The sequence below is a fragment of the Anomalospiza imberbis genome, chromosome 27, assembly GCF_031753505.1.
Source record: "Anomalospiza imberbis isolate Cuckoo-Finch-1a 21T00152 chromosome 27, ASM3175350v1, whole genome shotgun sequence".
NCBI classification, from domain to species: Eukaryota; Metazoa; Chordata; class Aves; order Passeriformes; family Viduidae; genus Anomalospiza; species Anomalospiza imberbis.
In genome coordinates, this window is record NC_089707.1 from 3,657,948 (window position 1) to 3,674,694 (window position 16,747).

Genomic DNA, 16,747 nt, shown 5'->3' on the forward strand with positions numbered 1-16,747 from the left:
GTATTTAACACATGATTATAACAGGGCAGGGTGAGGAGGAGGGTAGGTGCTGACAATAATGGATTGGAGACAGCCCAGCACAGCCCCACACCGTGGTGGGACCCTTGGCTCAGCCCCAGTCTGGCATGGAGGAGGCAGCAGTGGTGCAAATGGAAAACCCAGAGGGGATGGCAGCAAACAGGCACCACTTGGACTCTTTGACTAAAGACCATCTTGGCCAAAGTCTTCAGCTCTCCTCTCCTTCCTTCTGCAAGAGCATTCAGGGATTTCACAGGAGGCTGAGGGCTGTGAGTTCCCACCTCACACTGCCTGTGGCTAGCAGATGTGTGCCCTGCTGCCCACCCAGACTCCAGCTTTTCCTCTTTCTTCACTCCTGAAGCCTTCCCTGTACCCCATTCCCTTCTTCCTCACCCTCCAATCTCTTGGAGAGGATTTGTCCTTTTGCCCACATCAGAGTTCCGGGGATCCAGGCTGCAAACACTGGATTTCTCCTTCCATCTGAGGGGTTTCATAAGCAATCCAGGGGGGCTGCTCCCTGCTGCCTTGCCAGTTGTGGGATGCAAGAGGTGGTGCTGCAGCAGCCAGGACACAGCAGGTTCCTGATCCCACATGTGTCACAGCTCCCACAGACACACAGCTCCTCATCTAGCCCCAAAGACAGAGCTGCCCCTTGTGCAGGTCACTGGCAGCAGAGAAAACTCAGATCTGAGGGAGAAATAGAGCACTGAGAGCAAGTAAAGAAGCAAAGGTTTTAGACAACACTACAGAAGGGTGGATGCCATCATGAGAAGCACAAGAGCAGCGCAGAAATGCACCTTCAAAAAGGTCCCCCCATGTACCCCCACTGTCTTCCTTCTCTCTCATTCTACTGGAAAGCCTTTGCCTTCTCCCCACACCACAAACCTTTCCCTTGTTTTGTTTCCCAATACATCAAAATGTCTCCCTGCGAGTGTAAAACTCTTTAGATGAGGGGAAAATAAAATCGATTTGAAATCCCAGCTGCTGAGAGTCTCTGCCACACACACACACTGTCTGCTGACATTTTCTGTAGCTCTTTTCCCAGTGAAATCTGTCTCAAACAGAGCCCAAGGGGGCCAGTAACAAATCAGTTGCCTGGTACACAAGTGATTTTTTTAACTACAGGTCCAACACAACTGCACTGGAAACCACAGGTTTAGTCTCACGTGGATCATTAAACAAAAAGGGCTGTTTTGTAAAAAAGTACAGGTTTTTAGGGATTTGTGGTTCTGAACCAACCTGGGTTCATTGCATATTCAATCCTGGTTTGTTCTGACAAGCAGTGGAGTTACTGCATTCCCATCAGACTGGCATTCCTCTGGGCACTGAGCAGTCACCATCTGAGTTGGGAATTGCCTCTGCTGTCAGACACTCTGTGAGGGAGGGACAACACTTTTGCCTTATGCTTCCCCTCCTTTTCCACCTTTCTTCACCATTACCAGAATTTTAAAGTCAGTTTTTACAGATAGAAGTGAAAGTCTTTTTAGCCATCTGATGTGGGGCAAAACATGAAGCGATTCCCAGCAATTCCCAGCAATTCCTCCCTCTCCCAGCAAGAACAGAGCCCACAAGCCCCCAGCACACAGAGGGACTGCCACAGCCTGTCCCTGAGCATCAGGGGAGCTCAGAAGAGTCCCCTGCAAAGGAGAGCACAGCTTTTAACTGCAGCAGCAGCAGAAAAGCCACGCTGCAAACACTGAGGGCACTTTACACACTATCTCCTCAGACAGGAGGTGATGCCAGCGGGAGGCAGAGGTCTCTACAGCAGGATTTGCTCTGTGGAGCTGGGGAGATGGAAAAAAAAAAAAAAAAAGAAGAATGAAATGCTTCTGAGCGTGGCATAATTGGCTGCCTTTGCCTGCTGGCTGGCAATCTCCCTGCTCACAGAGGCTGCCCTGACAGGTACATGGAACCTCCTGCTACCCAGGTTGTTCCAGGTCATTATCCAAATATGCCTAAGCACCTTAAGGGGAGCTGGATTTATGTACTAACATGATGCAAACAGACCTTCATCTATTCTCTAGACGCACCAGGTACAGGAGTCCTGTTGGGGCAGGCTCTGGATGCATTTCCAGCCCTGCTTAAAGCACAAGCTGCAGGAAGCACTGGCTCCCTGGGCTGCCTCGTGTGGCTCCAACACCCACTGGGGATGGGGCAGGCAGCCAAGTCCCAAACTGCAAATGGGGATACAGAGCTGGAAACACTCACAGAACCACTATTAGCATTTAATCTTAGATAAAAGGCACAAATTGTATTTAGTAAATGCCAGAAAGGAAGAAAATGAGCAGCTCTAACATACTTTGACCAAGACATCAAACCTGCACAGCTGTACCAAGGCTGAACTCCCAAATCAAAGGCTTTTCCTAAAACATAAACCAGCCTATTTCTCCTGGGCACTATCCAAGGAGTGGGCTGTCTTCAGAGCACTTTTGGACCGTGCAACAAGATGACACAATTATGGCCATCAAGTAAGATTCTTGCCTTGGATTATTTTCTTTTTTAGTGGCTACATTAGTACTCAAAAGGCCAGGAGTTCAGAAAAAATATAGTCTGAAAATATCATCCTGCAAAACTGAGAAGAAAGACCTCTGCAACGCAGAAACCTTTGTGACTTCTGAAAATAGCAGCACCTGAGTTATTTGGGCTTGGAAAAGATACATGGATACATGCACTGGCCCTTGACAAAGTGGGCCTGAATCCATCACTTCTGGCCCAAGGCAATCCAGACAGCTTCAGGTGGGAGGAAGAGAGGAAAATGTAGTTTCAGATTTTTTTATTTTTTTTTTTGGCAGTGGAGAAGTTTCAAACCAATTTCTCCTGGAATAAAACATGACAGCATTTCCAAGGGCTTGATGGAAACAAGTCTTTCTGCAAGTCCTCAGACTGAGCTGTTTCATTTCATTTGTGGAACAAATGGGGAAAAATGACTTTTAAGTCAGTTCACAAGAAAACTGCCTTCTTCTGCAGGGTGTGCAGCCTGGTGGGAGCCATGAATCACTTCCAGTGCAGCACAAGGCCTCTGGAAGCACCTGAGAAGGCAGAGGCTGTTGTCTCCTTCTGAGCAAGCAGGCAGGTCCTTTGATCAGTGGCAGGAAGCTCATTTAGTGCTTTTAATTGCCTTCTGGAGGTAACTGCTGTCAGCAGCTTAGGAGGGGACAGGACTGGCTTAGCTGAGCTGCACAAGCATCGTCTTCATCCACTGCTGAGCATCTGGGGCTGACCTGAAATCTTCCCTGTGTGCACAGCCCCCCTGAGCCAGGCAAGCCCAGGCCCTGAAAGGGGAGGGAGGATGCTGGTGGTGCTCCCAGCCACCTCAGCACTGCCTCACTGCCCTGCCCAAGCTCCAAGAAGGCAGAGGTGCTGCCGACACGCAGGGAGCAGCCCGGAGAGCCTGCTCTGTGTGCTGCTGGCGCGAGGGGACAAAGCTGGCTGCTGCCTCCCACTGCAAGTGGCTTGTGACATTCACATTCTCTGGACAGAGAGACACGATTCTGGCTCTCAGGAGAAGCACAGAGAGAAGAGAGAACAATCTTTATCTCTGCTCCTTTGTTTTCTGTGGATATTCTCAGTTCAGTCAGAGAGAAAAAGAGAAGGTTTTCTAACCAGGTGAGAGCCTGGCAGACAGTTGGGAAATAAATCAGAGTTCATTCTCTTTGCCTTTGACTTGGAGTCTTCTCGTTCCTGTCCTGCTCTGCTCCTTTGTTTTCCCCATGTGGAATGTGGTGTGGAGATTGTTCACCTGCAGTGGTGGCTGGGTTGGATCCTGGTGAAGGTTGTTTGGGGTCAGTGACCAATGGGACCCAGCTGTGGCTCGGGCTCTCAGCAGAGTCACGAGTTTGAGTTAGTTAGAGAGGTAAGTAAGAAGTAAGTATGTAGAAGAGGATAGTCTCTCTTTAAATAGTATATTAATGTAATAGAGTATAGTTTTAATAAAGCTATCCTTCAGCCTTCTGACCTGGAGCAGACATCATCACTTCTTCCCTGAGCTGGGGTCGCCTTTTTACTATAGTGTCTCACATCTGACTGAGGAGGGGGAAGTGGTTGGACACAACCCCTGAGCCAGAGCTGGAGATGGTTCTTGGTAATGACACACAAAAGCCACGGTGGCATCCAGCTGCAGAATGCTGGGCTCGAGAGGAGAGTCCTGGGGGAAATTCTCCAGGCTGTTATGCATGAGGTGACATGAGTAGATCTCAGTGTCCTTAATATCTGTGAATTTCTTTCCATCTTCACAAGCAGCATATGCTCTAGATGGGCTGAAGTTTTACTGAAATGGGTCAGTAGAAAAATAGATCCTTCTTACAACGCAACGCTGCAGTGCCTTAATTTAAAAAGGAGCAACAAAAAAGGGAACAGGATCTGGGTAAGAGAGAAACCCTTTGCTGCATTTAATATTATCAAAGCCTTCTGTGCTGAAACCTGAAATGTGTGCCACAGTGAGCCTGACCTCCAGCCCTGGAGCTGTCAGAGCCACAGCCCTCCACCAGCACTAATGGCACTCCCAGCACAGCTCATTGGGACACAGCCTGGATGAGGATTATTGACTTCTCTGGAGGCAGCACTATCCCAGTGTTTAAAATAAACCCCAGCAGACAATACATGAGAGGGGGAAAGGGGAAAAAGGGCTCTGGGTCCTGCTGAGGCAGGGCTGTTGATGTGAGAACAGTGATGGAGCTGAATATCCTACATCCCATGGATCCCACAGCACCTCAGGGATGTGTCTGTCCCAGTTCAGCTGCGCTGCAGTTTGCTTGGCAACCAGGAGAGAATTGAGGGAAGTTAAGGCAGGTTAAGGAATAGATGAGGTCTGGAAAAGGCCATGCTGGGAGGTGGTACAGGCAAGTCTTCCAGAAGGATTGGTGGCCTCTGCAGAAATGATGCAATGGCAGTGTGTTAATTGTCACCAAATCACACAGAAAAGCAGGAGATGAGAAGACAGCAGCTACTGGGAAAGGAGCCCTGGTTTTTCTATGTCCCAGAGCTCAAGCAGAAGGGAAATGGGATATGCAGAGCTTCAAATTTATGCCAAAAAAATGATAACTTGAAATATTCGATACAAGCCCTGCGCAGAAAACTAACTGGAAGCAATGGGGAAAGTGAATGCAATGGGTTCAGCCAGCTTGGAGCAGCCAAAGCTCTAATGAACCCACCAAATCCCTGGTGTGGAAAGAGCCAAGGCTGCTCCACACACATTTTTGATCAGAGCAGCAGTGGAAGCACCAGTACAATCCACATGGAACCTCCTCTGATCGTTCTGCCTCAGGGGAACACCCCAACATTGTGCTGAAGTGAGCTGCCAGGAGCCCTTCCCTCCTTCTAGGAAGTTCCTACCCCATAAACCAAGCTCCACTGCACCCACTCTATTAAGCAATAACCAGGTTCCAGCATGGCCTCAAAGGATGACTTACAGACCTCATTTATCAAGCAGTTCTTTGCAGCTTCTTGCACATTTTATTACAGTCTTTTCCTGCACAAACATGGTTCAGCTTATTGCTGGGAGAGTCACCAGACTGTGACCCAGAGGGGAGCAGCTGGTGATCCAGCACTGGGAGCCATTGACTCCACCACCAGAACACCGAGGTGAATTTAATTGTCACTTTATTTAATTTACAGATCACCAGGAGCAATTAGGGTGGCCGATTACCCCGTGTGCATGCAGCCTGTCCACTGGAGACATTTTGCTCCTTGCAGAGAACCAGCACTAAGCCTTGACAACAACATATAAAAACTACTGTGAGAGTTGATGTGAGATTTGAGTGATCTATAGATTCTGGGCAGGCCAAAGGTAGGAATTTGAGCCTTGAGCACTCAGGTTTAATATTGACTGTAATTAAAAGGAGAGGGCCAATTTCCCTGCATCACAACCTGATTGACATCAATAGCATAACAGCAGCAGAAAGCCTTACCCCTGATCTCCAAAATCCATCTCAGATGGAGATGAAGGACAGGATATGCCTGCCCATGGGGCCACAAACCTCTGCTCTCCACGGGCTGCAACATGCATGGAAACCTTCCTTCCTTGGGCCTGGCCCCCACACAATCCCATTGCAGGATGATTTTTTCTTGCAAGGCAGACACCGTCTCCATTTCACCTTCCTCAGAGATGTCCAAGCCCACCAGTGGTGAGTGGTCCCTTCACAGCAGGATGGGGCTGGCTCTGGCAGCTCCATCTCACTTGGGGCTCTTGCAATGGGCTTCAGGGAGCTTTGGGCACAGGCAGCTTCACCACCCAGCTCCCTGTTCCTCCTCAAACCCCTGTGGGGACATAGACTTGGCCCTTTATAACTCTTAGACCTTCCTTGATCCAGTCTGTCTCTCAGCCTCTTCCTTTTCCAGGTCAGGTTTTCCCAACCCAAGTTCTGACACCTGGTTTTCCCTCTCACCAACCCATTTCCATTGCCATTTTTACTTCTTGTCCACACCTCACAGTGCTCCCCTTTTATTTGGGTTCTCTGGTCAAGATGACCCCGAGATCGTAAAAAGTCTTTTCCTCCCAGCCCCGCAGCCAAAGAAGAAGTCCAGATGCATCAGTTTTGCTTCTCAAAGTTGTTTATTTTCTCTTATCTAGAACATTCTTTCTCTGACCTGCTGAGCTCTGTCTAGCAAGTCGGATCGTGGCATTCTGTCTGCCCTCTAGGGCAGTGTTTACATTTATACTATGAACTATGTGTACTTTACTTTATTTATGATTAATTCCCAATACCTATCACCTACGTTAGACAATGTATCTCTAAACCAATAAAAAGTGTCACCATCATAGTGAAAGATGGAGGACAAGAAGAAGGAGAAGAAGGACAAGACACACCCAAATTCCTCCCTCTTGCCTCCTAAACCCCATTCTAAAAACCCCAAAATTCTACTTTTTCACCCTGTGTTTCATTAACTCAAACTCTTGTGACCTGTAAATCTTCAAACAAAGTTGGCAGTTTTTTCCATGGGCTAAAATGGAAGCCACAGGTGTTTTTGACTTTGTGCCAAGGTCTCTGAGCCCCCTGCCAGGGTCTGGAGCCAGCCAGGGCAGCCAGAGGGATGTCCTGGGTTCCCACACCCTTTCTCTCCTGCTCAGAGCGAAAATTGTGGGGACCTTAGCACCCCCAGCCAGCCCTGGTGCCTTTGCTCCCTGGCAAAGCTGATGAAGCCCAGCTCTCCAGGGTGATCTGCAGAGCATGGCTGGTTATTAGTCCTGCAGCAGAACAATCAACACAGTTCCTGTAATGCAGTAAGATGGATTGAAGCTACTTAAGAATACAAGGAAATGGGAATCAGTGCTTTGAAAGAAAAGGAGCCTGACTCACCCAATCCTCTGTACCACAGCAGCCCTGAGCTCACACACAGCCCTTGATGCAATGCTGGGGCTGAGCAGCCCATGGTCAAGCCCTCAGTGGGAGCACCAGCACCTTATCCCAATGGAAATACATGATGTTCCCATGCTGAGGTAATCGGGAGGAAGATACAGCTCTGCTGTGTTGCTCCTGTTCCTTGTTATCAGCAGAGATCGTGCTCTCGCTCCGTGTCTGGTTCTGCACCAGAACAATTCTGCTCTTTGGTAATTTTCCCCTTTTCAAATGTTCTCAGAAAATAAAGACCCAGCTCTTCCCATCGCCTCTGCACCCAGACCTGAGCAGACTGCAAAGTCCCAGAGGCTTCAAGCTACCTGCTCTCCCACTTAATCACAAAGATTGATTCCACACCTCCCTTAAAGAGATGAGGCGTGAGCAAGTACAAGACTCCTTCCCTGACCCAAAAACATTCTTTCTCCACAAATCAATCTGCTGCTTTCTTGAAATCAGAAGAGATGTTACTCAAAAAATCTAAGAAATTATCTATCAACAAGGTAAAAGTCTCCCCTGTGCCAGATCCCACAAGCCCCAGCAGCTCTGGGAAGGAGGGAACACAGAGGTGGCACAGAGGTGTTGGGAAATCTCCTCCACAGAGGCATCTCCTGCCTGAAAAGCTGAGACCAGCATGTGACAGTGATCCTAAAGAAAGAAAAACATGAATCAAATTTTGTCTTTTACTGAGTCGAGTGTCTTTTTCTCTCCCAGAAATCAGGGGCTGTGAGCGCTTCTGTGGAGAAGCCCAAGAATCTGGCAGAAGGAAAATCCAGGGACTGGACAAAAATCCAGTCACCACTTTATAGGCAGGGAACTGAGGTGCTTGGAGACCAGGGCACACCCAGGACTCCCTCTTTACCCATTCCACAAAGCATCTCCTTATTACTCTTGTTTATTGACTAAGTGTAAACTACTGTAGTAGTTCAAGGATGGAGATCTGTGTGGATTTTTTTTTCTGACCCCTGTGCCCCTCTGCCACAAGGCTGGAGGAAAGAGGAGAAAAAACTTGACCTCGTCCCGACTGCTCTAATTAACTGAAATCCTGATTGATTTTGATATGCAGCTCTGGCCTCATTCATCAGCACAACATTTACCCAGATGAGGAGCTGTGCATCAGCTCAGACCACCCTGAGCAGCACAGAGCTCAGCATCTTTCCCATTCTAACCCCTCAATATGTTAGATTTCCTAAGGAAAATCATTCAGTCCCTTTGGGCATAGAGCAAAAATAATCCCTAAGGGCTCAGCCTTGTTCAGTTTGAGGTTTGGGGCTGCAGGAAGCCCTGGCCCTATCAGAACCAGGGCCAGAAGAAGTGATTCCAGGGGCCAGGTCTCTCAGCTCACCTCTTGCAGGACTGGGTGTGCAGCTCCTGTCAGAGACAGCACAGGCCAGCAGGGAGCCACATGGAAGGTCAGTAGGTAGAAATCAAACAGGGAGACTGGAGATAGGATAAAACAAGGCTTGGTATGGAGATTTTGATTCACAGAAGGAAGGGGGAGCCTCAGCAGAGCCCTGAAGTCCAAAGGAAGAGGCTCCAAGCACTTTGCCCACTGGATTTGAAAACCCTATCAGCTGTCAGTTTGATTTTGCTCTCCTTCAAGGATGTGATGGAGAGAGAAAACGAATGCAAGAAAAGAGATAGTGTTGATTTAATTGGCCATATTTGTCACTGGAGCAAGAAAAATAACCCCAGCAACAGCCCTAGCTGAGTGATATACATTTAATTAGTATTTGAGAGGCATTTGCTTTGGCCAATGAAATAAACATATTAATTCTTCATCTCGACCTGACCTTTCCAGGAAAGAGTTGGTCTAACTGGCACTGCCCAATGCTGCTGACACCCATGAGGCCTCTGGTCAGAGGTTTGCAGCTCAACTGCTCTACTGAACCTTCCTCAAACCCTTCCTGGTGTGGATTCTTTAGGACAGAGTCCTGGAAGCACTTGGCCTCAAGCCAGTGGTGCAAAGGCAGAACCAGACAGACCCAGTGCCTGCCCCACTGCTGGGATTCCCACTGCAGGAATTTGTGCTCCATGGCACAAATCCCGCGGGATTAGAGCAGTGACAGGTGATCAAGGAACAACGTTGTACAAATATTTGTTCAGGTCTTCAAAGAGGCTTTTGCAAGGTGCAAAGCAAATAATTTCTGCAGCCACTGTCAGTCCTTCCAGCCAGGCAGGATGGCAGGAGGACAAAGCCATCCATCAGTGTGGCAGCAGCTCTCTAGCCACAGAGAGAAACACAACTTTCCCAGGCATTGTCCTGGGAAAAGTCTGTGAGAAGATCAGAGAAAATAATGAGAAACAATTCTTAACTTGCTGCACCTAGTATTGTGAACATATGGAATGTGTTATGGAGATTTTACCAAAGGGTGGCTTCTTAATGAGCCAGTTGTTTGGATTGGAGGACCAAGTGGGTCCACCTGTATCATAACTGTCTATAAAAACAATGGGTTTCTTAATAAAGATATTAATTATTGATCAGCTTTCTGTAATACATGGAACCTATGCCAATTAATACCTGGCCAGGGGCTCTGCTTGCTTTGACACATCAGCACCTGAGCCCATCTCCTGACAGCAGGCAGAGTTTCCAGGCCTCTCTGGGGCAGGATTTGTGAGGCGTTGCTGTCCCTTTGCAGCACAAAGTCAAGCCATCCACCTCCTCCTTCCCAGGGCCTCGCATTTACCCTGTTGTAACTCCCTCAACTTCACCAGATGGATTTTGGCACCGCTGCCTCTCTTGTCTTTTTAAAGCCCCTTCCTACAGCATGAGGAGACACCTGGCAGAACGGCTCTGCCTGGAAATCCATCCTTGGATTGTTTTATCTCTATTAGTCCTCGCGAGCAGATGACAGGGGAGCACGCACACAGACAGCGTGGGATGAGACATTCACCCAGCTGCTAGTTCAAAGGCATGTCATCATTTATAACACTCCCAGCTATTCCAACTCTACCTACTTGGTCTCACTTAAAAGGAAGAAAGAGCGGCAAGCCGTTTCTAGTTCCGGGTATTTAATTTTCATGGAGATGCTGTTTGTTTTGGTGCCTTTGCTCTCAGGTTTGCACAGTTTCCCCAGCTCCGAGGGGCATTCCGGTTCCAAAGCAGCACTGCCAAGTTGTGCTGTAGCCCTTCAGCATCCCAGTAGTGTGACAGGGATAGAGCACAAACAGCCAGCAGAGAGGAGAGAAGGAGAAGAAGGAGAAGAAGGAGAACCTCTTTGGGTACCCCTTGGCCCTGCCTGCACCTTGCACATCCCCCCCAGGGCTTTTGTAGCCCTGCTGTGCTCCACGTGTGGAGCCTGACATTGACAAGTGAGCCTCTGCTTCCCTGCACTGGGAACGAGTCCAAAACCAATATTGAATCAATCTACTAAAAGGTTTTCTCTCCATTGTGCCAGTATTCCTGTGGGGCCAACCCATGCACACCTCACTGAGATGAAAGACCCCGCCTCAAAGTCCAAGCCTCAGCCAGCCCAGAGCCTCTGCAGCATCTGGGAGCCACAGCAAAGTGGGGGAGAAGCTGCTGTGCTGGACACCTCCATCAGTGTCACAGCCTGCAGGTGACATCCAGCTGAGCCCTTGGACACAGCTCCACCATGCCCAGGTTAAAGCCAGAATTCCTCCACACTCTCACTCCCAGCATGGGCAGCAGAGCCAGCCCCTGGACAGGTCAGGGAAGAGTTGAAAGTGGTGCCTTCACATGTCCCTGAGCTGCTGGTGGGTCTGTGCAGCCTGGGCAGGACTCCTGGCACCTCCAGGACACGCAGGGTGCTCAGAGGAGCAGCACAGACCAGGCACTGCCAGCCCCAGGCACCTCTCCTGCTGTGCAAAGGGCAGCAGAGGGGAGCCCAGACTCCCTCGGAGTTGCAAACCCTCTGAAAATATCGTGGGCACGTTCCCAGCCCATCGCTGGGACGGCGCAGAACTGACTCATCCCCAGAGACTGCAAATGGGCTGATCCAAATTCCTCTGAAGTCCACAGCAAGGCTCATTACCTCCATCTGGCATTAGCTCTGGCTCTTTGCTCACGAGAGCTCCGGGAAGGAACTCCCTCTCCGAGGAGCTCCAGCACAATCAGCTGGGGAAGCATTGCTTCCATCCCAAAGCTGGGAAAAGCCCCAGACCCTTCCCCACCCGCCCTGGGCACACAGCACCGTCCCAGCCGTTCAGGCTGGGCCCAATAGAGGGCAACAATATCACACGAACTGCTTCATTAGGCTAATTGCGAGCAGCCCAGGTGAGAACCGCTGCCCACCTTCCTCCAGGGTGGCTTTATCCCTCCCGTTTCCACCGGGAGCTGAGCGGATGCAGAGGCAGCCCGGGGCTCCAGAGAGGATGGCGTGGTCAGGAAGAACGGCTCCAAAACCTTTGAGTTTTGGATGTCTTTCAGCCAGTTGTGTCGATTTTCCCCTTAATGTGGGACCCTGCCAATCTGCTGATCCCCACTAACCTCTCCTGGGTCCCACAGGTCCTCACTCAGAGCTTGTCTCTCACCTTTCCAGGCTCTGCCTGCCTCTCCCCACCTCCAGCTTATGGCAGCAATAACAAGATGCTCTCCATGTAGCACCATAACCTTCTGCCAGGCTGTTCTGCATAAAGACACCTTAAACACCAGCAAACATTTTCATTAACACCCCTGCTTGCCAGAGGTCTGTCCACAACCCCATCATTGCACCAGCAGCGACATTTCCCCCGCTACAAACCCGTTCTGACCCCTCCAAGCAGAGGAGCAAAGCTGGGGAGGCAGCATCTGTCAGAGTCCAGAGCATCCCTTTGGCTGCTCTGGATGTCTCGAGACCCTGGCAGGGGGCTCAGGGACCTTGGCAGCAAGTCAAAAACACCTGTGGATTCGATTTTAGCCCATGGGAGAGGCTGCCGACTTTATATGAGGAATTACAAGCCAAAAAGGTTTGAGTAGTGTAATAGGGGAATTGACACAGGGTGAAAAAGTAGAATTTTGGGGTTTTTTAGAATGTAATTCAGGGATACAATATGGAGGAATCTGGGTGTGCCCTAGCCTTTTCTTCCTTCTTCTTGTCCTCCATGGCTCGGTGTGATGGTGACACTTTTCTATTGGTCTAGGATAGGGACACACTGTCCAGCATAGATTTTAGGTATTGGTACAGGAACTGTAAACACGGTACATGTAATTTTGAGTATATAATGTGGGAAACGCCCGGGGCTCGAGGCAAACTGCCATGGCTTCTGTACTAGCCGGACCTCGGCAGGTCAGAGAGAAAATATTTTAGATAAGAAGAAATAAACAACCTTGAAAACTCAGCTTCACGCCTTCCAGGCCTTTTCTCTGGCTGCCGGACTAGGGAAAAAGGACTTTCACACTGCTGGGGTCTTGTCAAACCCGACCCCAACAAGCATCCCCCTCACCCCAGGGAATCACCCTGCTTGCTGCAGCTTCCCCAGCTCTGCACCCAGGCACGTCATCCCAACAAGTCTGTGTAATCCTATTGCTCACAGGGAACACATTCCAGGCTGGCAAGCAAGGAATGCCCACGGGATGCTTGGCAGCAGGCAACAGCTCAGAAGAGCTCAGCTAACACAGCTGCACACTGCTGGGCTCTGGATTGCAGCAGGCCTGGCAAAACAGATTTTTGTTTGGGGGGGTGGGGGGGAAAGCAGTACAGAAAGCAGAGCTCTGAGTTGTCTCCCATCAGCAGAGCTACAGGAATCTCCAGTGCTCTAGAGCGGTGAGATGGGTTTGGGTAATGGCTGTGGTGGGATGGTAAGTGATATTTTGTGCTGCATCCCCAGCAGGCAGGCACAGAAGTGCCCATCCGGGGCTGACCTGCCTGGGGGCAGCCACCACTTCAGCTGCTGTGACAAGAAGGTGGAAGTAGAACTGTAGACAACGTCTGGGAGGTGGGATTTCACCCTCACTCCCACCTGGGAGTCCACAGAGGATTCACATGACATCAGCAGAGTCAAGGCTTCACCCTTTCCCCCTGCCAGGGTTAACTCAGCCCCTCTCTGCATTTGGTGACGGTGTGGGTGGCAGCCACATGTGTCCACATCTGGCAGCGTGTCACACTGCACATGTCTCCTGTCATCAGCAGCACCCAAGGAGCATGGTGGAAGCAGCAGAGCTGAAGAAGCTGGGATTTCACTGGGGCTGGCCTCAGAGCCTCAGCCCCAGTGTCCCCCGTGGGCTCCACTGCAGCAGGCGCAGACGGGCAGCTCGTGCCAGAGCAGGGACAAAAGCCTGAATTACCCAAATCCCAGACTCCTGTCCTATCCCAAGCCATCCCCTACCCCCAGCACACCATCTCCCCACCCAAACTTGCTCTCCAGCTTTGGACATCTTTGTGAGAGGCCACCAGAGAGGCTCCATCCCAGCACCAACAAAACCATTCACTCCATGAGCCAGCACAAGGGCGAGACTCAAGAGTTCAGAGGAGAAGAAGCAGGACCCCAGACATGCTGTTGAGCTGAGGGATTAAATTACCTCCCCATTTGGGGAACTGGGAGGAAAGGCTCTGTTTGACCCTGAAACCAGCAGCTGGCACAAGCTGGGAGCTGCAGTTTGACCAAAGCAATTCCTCCCACCAGCAGCTGCTGAGCCCCGTTCAAAGCTGTGAATCCAAAGGCTTGGCCGGGAGCCTGGCGGACGAGCTCGGCTCTCACTGGAGATGTATTTGTTTTCAGCTAGATTTACATGATGAGATGATGAGATCAAAGCAGCTGCACTGAGGTTAGGCTGGATTTACTGAGGGCAGAGCTCTGGGGCATTTGGTTGCAGAGTTTTGCCCCATCCCAGTTTCACCCACGGGGTTCTGATCTGTTTGAAGGATGAGCTGGGTTGATTTGCTGAAGTCCACTGCAGCCTGTGTGCAGCCAGCACCACTCACCTCCCAGCACTAAATCTGCCTCCACAGGGCAGCCTCTGGCAGAATATGCCAAAACCAGCTCCCAGGGCTTGTTTTTTGCTGGCTACAGACTAAGGCCATTCATGTCTGCTCAGGAGATGGACAGACTGAAACCAGGAACAACTGCAAACCCACCTCATGGGACACAGCTGGGGCACTTGTATGAACACACTCAGGTTCTCTTTTCAGGCTGGGGATATTACCAGCTTTGTTTTTCCAGAAAGGGATGGTGTTGGTGCACCTCCAGCAGCGCTGGCACAACCCTGTCCCACAGCAGGGCAGCCAACTTTGGAGCCCTTCTCCCAACCCTCAGATCCCACGCATTCCTCCACACAGCAAACACCAAACGCTCCCACAAGGAGCACTGGCACGTGCTGCTGGAGCAGCCAACTACCAGCCTCCCTCTGCTGTGAGCTGAGAGTTGATCCTCCACTGAAATCCCTGATGCAGCTCCCAGGGAACATCCTCCAAAGCTGATCCCTACAGAGCAGCAGTGCTGGAAGCTGTGATTCACTCCCTGCTCCATCACCATCGGTGGGTGACACCCTCCCACAGCAGCTGTGGTTACACCGGCTCCACCGGAGCAACCTCCCCGGCACCAAAATTATTAGGGCTGAAATTTGGGGGAAGCAGTTTAAAGAACAGATGGTCGTGCTTTGGTATCGCAACACACTGCCAGTTAATTAATGCTAGCTGTAATTAAACTTTACACAAATTAGCTGTCAGCTATGCTAAAGGGAATCATTTCTCTCAAATGCCACCTTGAATCGCTGAGTTGTGAGACTTTTCTACAACGTAATTAAAAGCAGGAGGTTGGCATGGAAAGGGGCGGGTGGCAGGGGAGGGAATAACCAGGAGATGAAAGCTGCAGGCTGGGAAGCAGCTGGAGATCCCCACCCTGCACGAGCTGCTCCTGTCCTTTGGTCTGGGGGACCTCAGGGACTCCACTTGGCTTTTATCTCTCCAAGCAAAGAGAGAGGTTCCTCCCAATGAGTCAAAGTTTTAGCTTGAAGCTGAATTTTCGACTCCTGGAAGGAGAAATGTTTGAGCTCAAGAAGATGTGGTGGGACCTTGGCAGGATCAGGGAAAAGCTGGGTCAGGAGTTGTTGCAGTGATGCCCTTCTTCCCTTTGGAAAAGCAAAAAACAAGATATGTTCAGAGGGAGAGGGCTGGCTTTGACAAATCTGCTTAGATGGAAAAAAGTCTGTCAAAACAGCCATGTTGACATTTTCCAACAAGTCACATTTTATTCTGAGTGATGATTTGGAAATTTTAGCTCATTCCTTGCTTTATGTGTTTGCCAGTGCTCGCTGAGCTGCGAGATGACTAACACAAAAGCACCATGACCAAGCAGGCAGTGCTGGCTTGGGCTGGTGGAAACTGGGAATATTAAGGTTAATTCAGCCCAAATTAGCAGGGATTTTTGGTGGAAATAAATTGGGGAAACAGACAACAACTCTCTTCGCATCAGATACGTCGATGGTGACCAGCAGAGGTTTTCAAACAGGGCCTTGTTTGCACACAAACATACAGGACACACTGTGGCTACCCGAGCATGGTGACAACCACATCTAGAAGAAGCTCCAGGGTCCTAGGAGGCAGGAGATGAGACTGGAGACAAGGCAATCCACAAATAAAGGAGAGCTGGAGAGGAACAAACTCAGAACACAGCCTGCACTGGAGCTCAAATAGCACCTGTGGGTGAGCAGGTGGGGTTCAAGGTGAGGCTGCTCAGCACAATTAAAGCCAATTAGTGCACTCAGGATCCATTAAGTCAAACCACAGCCTTAAGGAGGGACGCAGTAAACCCAGTTAGTCTTAACCCCAGTTAGTCCTCAGGATTATTTCCCCACTTTCCAGTCCTGTGAGACACCTGAAAGCTGTGCAGGTGCTGTGGGTGGAGCACCCCCACCCCAGCCCTGTGTGGGTGGGGTGATGGGCCCCAAATCCAGCCCAGGGGCTGTGCAGGGCCCCCAGGGGTCTGTCTCAGGCAGCCCGAGGCGCTGCTGATGCTCACGTCTCCTGCAGACACGGGTAATTGATATGCCCAGATGTTTTCCACTCCGGGATACAGAGGAAGGCAAAAATCTCCGTGGTTCCTGCCAGAGTGACATGTGGAAAATTCCTTCCCCATCTCAAGTCTGTTAATCAAATCGAGCACTTCAGGGAGATTTGGCAGGCCAGTGCGTCTTGGGGAGGAGTCCCCATGCCCCCATGGCCACGCTTGCTGCCCAACCAGCTTCCACCTCGGGCACCTGGGAGCACAGCTGGCCAGATGTGCGCCCGAGGAACCATTTCTCCTCGACTCCTGCCGACAGCTGGAGGAGGCTCGGGATAAGTTATAGCCACGGCCTTGCTGCAGAGCTCCAAGTGTTGTGAACACCTCGAGGGCAGAGCGGGACACCTTTCCTCCAGGGCAGCAGCGGGAGGGATTTATGAATGAAGGTCAGGAAGGGCCACGGTGACTCTCCCTCCTGCTCCTCCCAAATGCAAACGCCGCAGCTACTCCTCTCCTCC